This window comes from Tupaia chinensis, unplaced genomic scaffold (genome assembly GCF_000334495.1).
Source record: "Tupaia chinensis unplaced genomic scaffold, TupChi_1.0 Scaffold145870_1, whole genome shotgun sequence".
Lineage (NCBI taxonomy): Eukaryota > Metazoa > Chordata > Mammalia > Scandentia > Tupaiidae > Tupaia > Tupaia belangeri.
Window position 1 is genome coordinate 565,033 of NW_006205727.1, and position 6,439 is coordinate 571,471.

The following is a 6,439-nucleotide window of genomic DNA, read 5'->3' on the forward strand; positions in this document are numbered from 1 at the left end:
TTCACAATTTAGGGACTGAGGTTTTATTTTAATAACTTGCTCAAGCAATATGTCAGTAGTTGAACCAGGATGATTTCTGAACTAGACTTCTATTCTGGGATCTTTTAGGCATATCATTGTTCTCTCATTTTATGACTATTATTTATTCACTATGTTTTTACTTTAATTCAGAAAATTATCACATAATAAAACTCTCTCCAGCCCAGTAATTCTTTAGTTTTTCTCAAAAATGTGCATTACAAGAACAGGATACAGTTTATATAAGAGCACTTTCATAACTTCATTAAAGTGAAAACTTTATACAGGAAAAAATTCACTTCACATGTAATTTAGTTTGGCTAGAAAGAGCTTACATAAAAGTCTCAGTATTAAAATCTCTTCATATCATAGTGACTTCGTATGTTGTGAAATGTTTTTTCTATAATCTTGATGTATTCTTCAGATGACCTGTTTTCTTCATATAGCCTGTTTTTTTCTGCAGTCAGGGGCCATCTGTATTTGAGTTCTCAGTGATCTCTTTCAGGGATCAAGACCACCAAAGACCCTCTGCCCAGACTTCACCCTCCTGCCCCCCCCCCAACATAGCTAAGGAGCAGGTTAGAATACCCTACTTATTCTCTCTTTCTCTCTCTCTCTATATATTTTTAATTAAAAAAATTTAAACTTTGTAGCTCTCTGTCACTCTTTTTAATTCTTACCTTTTCCCTTGCCCTCACAGGATAAGCCTATCAGCCGCCATCTATATTTGAGTTATGTGCCCTGTGCGGTTTTCTTTTCTTTTTCAAAAATCTTTTTTCTTTTTTTTTGTTTTGTCTTTTTTTTTTTCCTTTTCCTTTTCTTTTTTATCTTTTTCACTTTTCTGCTCAGCCTCCACAAGGTCTAGGTGTTCAGTACCAAATATCTGAATACTTTTAGAGTCAGATTAATCCTCAATTTTCACTGAATCAGCTGTGCAGAGGGAGAAAAATGGTACTGTTTAGAGACTGCACATCACCTCCTCCTGGATTCCTCTGAAAGCTCAGATTTAACTCCAAAAACTAGGAAAAAGCTTATAATCCATCAGATGACCAGAAACCACCGCAGAGGCATAAGAAATATGAGAAATGAAAATATATCTCTTCTAAGGAAAAAAGAATACTTCCTCTTCCTTGTATTCTACAGAGAATACAAGGGAACTCATGGAAATGTCAAATAAAGAATTTAAAATATGCATAGTGACAAAGTTAACAGAGATGCAAGAGCAGAGAGACAATGAACTCCAGAAGGTGCAGGAGAAAAGAGACAAGTTCCAGGAGGTGAGGAAATTCCTGCACTGTCCGAAAGAGGAGATACACATCATGAAAAAGAATCAAACAGGATCATTAGAGATGAAGGCTGCAATACGGGAAATCAATAACTCTTTTGAAAATATCCAAAGTAGGTTAGATCATGCAGAAGATCAAATCTCAGATGCAGAAGATAGAATCTCTGACCTAGAAAAATTCACCAATAGACTGAGAAAATAATCGCCCCAAATGAGAATAACATATGAGTAATACTAGATACCATTAAACGCCCAAACATATGGATAATCAGTATTCCAGAAGGTGAAGAAACTAATAAGGGCATGGGTAATCTGTTCCATGAAATCCTGGAAGAAAACTTTCCTATCTAGAGAGGCACTCATATATCCAGACCCAAGAAATACAAAGGACCCCACACAGATTCAACCCAAGATCTTCCCCAAGGCACATCATAGCTAGATTGACCAAAACCGCAGCCAGAGACAAGATACTAAAATGGGCAAGAGAGAAACATCAAGTTACTTTCAAAGGAAATCCCATCAGGCTAACATCAAAACTCATTGGAAACAATGCAAGCAAGGAAAGAATGGGAAACTATATTCAAAGTGCTAAATAAAAAATAATTTCGACCTAGAATAATATATCTGGCAAGATTGTCCTTCATATGGAAAGAAAAGCCTGAAACATTCTCAGATAAACAAAACCTGAAAGAATTTATCAGCACCAGACCAGCTCTTCAAGAAGTGCTGAAGGGAGTGCTATACCAGGAAAACAGGACAGACAAACATAAAAGAAGAAATGACCAAGAAAACAGCCAACTTAATGGTAGGGACAAGTTCAGAAATACCAATAATAATGTGGAATGTTAACTTCTGGGATTTAAATGGAAAGATCAGACCACAGTAACAGTGCAAATTCCATAGAAGAGATATTAATTACATGAGTCTGATAGTGAAATAGAATTTTTTGACTTTAGACTAAAGACTAAAACATTACTGATTTTCTTTGATGCTTGATTTCCGTATTTAAGGATGCCTGTCCTCCTTTGAACTGTTGATAAATGCATCTACCTACTATTTGAACTGAATACTAACCTTTTCCCTGGTTTTAAGTTTTAAGCAAATTTCTCTTAACATTTAAAACATTTTTGATCTATTAAAATTAAAACTTTCTCTTGAAATCAAAAAATTGCATTAAAAATACCTATTAATATCTATTTAATGACTGCAGTAAGCTATATAGCTCCAGTGAAGTGCTACTCTATAGTGTATTCACTTTACTCACTGAGGTTTATGCCTGACATATACATTGTGATTAATGTATACACACACACACACACACACACATAACCTGTGCTTGCTATTGCAAGTTTTTAACTTAATTAAGATCTTTAGTGGGTGAATAAAATGTTAAAAAAAAAAGGTATAGAAAGCAACTGTAGGTACCAGACACAGTGTGGGATAAGGGGGAGAACTGGCAGAGGGTGAACGGTAGAGAATCAAGGGGGGGGGACAAAACATTTAAGAAACTTGAAATAGAAAATTATTTGTTGATGATAACACGTATGGTAATATCTTTGATTGAGCCAATATAAAATATATTCTGGATGAAAAAAATCTCATTTTGTATTCTGTATTGATTTACAATGAACCACTATAAATAAACAAATTAATATAAATAAATAAATAAACAAACAAATAAAAAGATAGCCCATTTTCTGCCTTATTGGAGCTTCCAAAGACTTCAATCTCCCTAATGTTTGTTGCCCTTGTAGCTCAAGAGTTATCTTTGAATGTAGCTTAGAGACTTTTGGCCAAAGGTGTTCCTTATTTATGTCTTGTCTACAGTAAGAAAGTTCAGTTTGTAACACTTCTGTCCCATACTCTACATTCTTATGTAAAGATTCTTCAATGTCTGTGTCTTCTATTCCCATGGTGTCTTTCTGGATAGGTATAAAAGAATTAACTACAGATTTAGAGTTTTCAGTGGGCACAAAAATGGCAATAACAGAGTCTTTATTTGTATTTAATTCTTCAACAGTTTGATTAACTGTGCTAAATAAGAATAGTTTTTTTTTTTTGAATAAAGACTAGATTTCCCTTTGCTGACTTGATTTCCATATAATTATTTGCAAAGTTTGCATTAGCAAGCTGACTGGTAATTATTTCAAGCACTTCTTGGGTTTCCAAAGACTGTTGACTGCCTTTCAAATTTGAAGTTGTCAAAGTAACCATTGTAAAATTTAGATTCTCAAAAGATGTGTGAAAACTATGTCTACTTGTATCTTGGTTAACTGATGCGTCCCAGGTTGACTGTGGCTTTTCAGTGTCTTGCTTAACCACATTAAATGTCAACATATTATTTTGTATAATTCCTGTTTTGTGAGCTGGTGGCTTCACCAAGGTAGATGAATCAAGTAATTCAGCATGTTCGGGGAGCACATCTGCATTAACTGTATTTCTCTTTGCCTCATCTGATGCAAATGATTCTTTTGACTTGGCTTTTAGGCATGCTTCCTTCTCATCTCCCAAGTTTTTCTTTCAAGTCTTTTTTTTTTTTTTTTTTTTCTGTTAAAGTCTCAGTATTAAAATCTCTTCATATCATAGTGACTTCGTATGTTGTGAAATGTTTTTTCTATAATCTTGATGTATTCTTCAGATGACCTGTTTTCTTCATATAGCCTGTTTTTTTCTGCAGTCAGGGGCCATCTGTATTTGAGTTCTCAGTGATCTCTTTCAGGGATCAAGACCACCAAAGACCCTCTGCCCAGACTTCACCCTCCTGTCCCCCCCCCCCAACATAGCTAAGGAGCAGGTTAGAATACCCTACTTATTCTCTCTTTCTCTCTCTCTCTATATATTTTTAATTAAAAAAATTTAAACTTTGTAGCTCTCTGTCACTCTTTTTAATTCTTACCTTTTCCCTTGCCCTCACAGGATAAGCCTATCAGCCGCCATCTATATTTGAGTTATGTGCCCTGTGCGGTTTTCTTTTCTTTTTCAAAAATCTTTTTTCTTTTTTTTTGTTTTGTCTTTTTTTTTTTCCTTTTCCTTTTCTTTTTTATCTTTTTCACTTTTCTGCTCAGCCTCCACAAGGTCTAGGTGTTCAGTACCAAATATCTGAATACTTTTAGAGTCAGATTAATCCTCAATTTTCACTGAATCAGCTGTGCAGAGGGAGAAAAATGGTACTGTTTAGAGACTGCACATCACCTCCTCCTGGATTCCTCTGAAAGCTCAGATTTAACTCCAAAAACTAGGAAAAAGCTTATAATCCATCAGATGACCAGAAACCACCGCAGAGGCATAAGAAATATGAGAAATGAAAATATATCTCTTCTAAGGAAAAAAGAATACTTCCTCTTCCTTGTATTCTACAGAGAATACAAGGGAACTCATGGAAATGTCAAATAAAGAATTTAAAATATGCATAGTGACAAAGTTAACAGAGATGCAAGAGCAGAGAGACAATGAACTCCAGAAGGTGCAGGAGAAAAGAGACAAGTTCCAGGAGGTGAGGAAATTCCTGCACTGTCCGAAAGAGGAGATACACATCATGAAAAAGAATCAAACAGGATCATTAGAGATGAAGGCTGCAATACGGGAAATCAATAACTCTTTTGAAAATATCCAAAGTAGGTTAGATCATGCAGAAGATCAAATCTCAGATGCAGAAGATAGAATCTCTGACCTAGAAAAATTCACCAATAGACTGAGAAAATAATCGCCCCAAATGAGAATAACATATGAGTAATACTAGATACCATTAAACGCCCAAACATATGGATAATCAGTATTCCAGAAGGTGAAGAAACTAATAAGGGCATGGGTAATCTGTTCCATGAAATCCTGGAAGAAAACTTTCCTATCTAGAGAGGCACTCATATATCCAGACCCAAGAAATACAAAGGACCCCACACAGATTCAACCCAAGATCTTCCCCAAGGCACATCATAGCTAGATTGACCAAAACCGCAGCCAGAGACAAGATACTAAAATGGGCAAGAGAGAAACATCAAGTTACTTTCAAAGGAAATCCCATCAGGCTAACATCAAAACTCATTGGAAACAATGCAAGCAAGGAAAGAATGGGAAACTATATTCAAAGTGCTAAATAAAAAATAATTTCGACCTAGAATAATATATCTGGCAAGATTGTCCTTCATATGGAAAGAAAAGCCTGAAACATTCTCAGATAAACAAAACCTGAAAGAATTTATCAGCACCAGACCAGCTCTTCAAGAAGTGCTGAAGGGAGTGCTATACCAGGAAAACAGGACAGACAAACATAAAAGAAGAAATGACCAAGAAAACAGCCAACTTAATGGTAGGGACAAGTTCAGAAATACCAATAATAATGTGGAATGTTAACTTCTGGGATTTAAATGGAAAGATCAGACCACAGTAACAGTGCAAATTCCATAGAAGAGATATTAATTACATGAGTCTGATAGTGAAATAGAATTTTTTGACTTTAGACTAAAGACTAAAACATTACTGATTTTCTTTGATGCTTGATTTCCGTATTTAAGGATGCCTGTCCTCCTTTGAACTGTTGATAAATGCATCTACCTACTATTTGAACTGAATACTAACCTTTTCCCTGGTTTTAAGTTTTAAGCAAATTTCTCTTAACATTTAAAACATTTTTGATCTATTAAAATTAAAACTTTCTCTTGAAATCAAAAAATTGCATTAAAAATACCTATTAATATCTATTTAATGACTGCAGTAAGCTATATAGCTCCAGTGAAGTGCTACTCTATAGTGTATTCACTTTACTCACTGAGGTTTATGCCTGAAGTCAGATATATATATATATATATATATATATATATATATATATATATATATATATATATATATATATATATATATATATATATATATATATATATATATATATATATATATATATATATATATATATATATACACACACACACACACACACACACACACACATATACATACACATATATGCATATACATTGTGATTAATGTATACACACACACACACACACACACATAACCTGTGCTTGCTATTGCAAGTTTTTAACTTAATTAAGATCTTTAGTGGGTGAATAAAATGTTAAAAAAAAAAGGTATAGAAAGCACCTGTAGGCAACAGACACAGTGTGGGATAAGGGGGAGAAC

General features: G+C 34.3%; 1 pseudogene; it reads right to left on the reverse strand.

Moving 5' to 3' along the window:
* Window positions 1-379: 379 nt before the first annotated feature.
* Window positions 380-6,439, reverse strand: part of LOC102471856 (THAP domain-containing protein 5-like) — a 7,433-nt pseudogene continuing 1,373 nt past the window's right edge.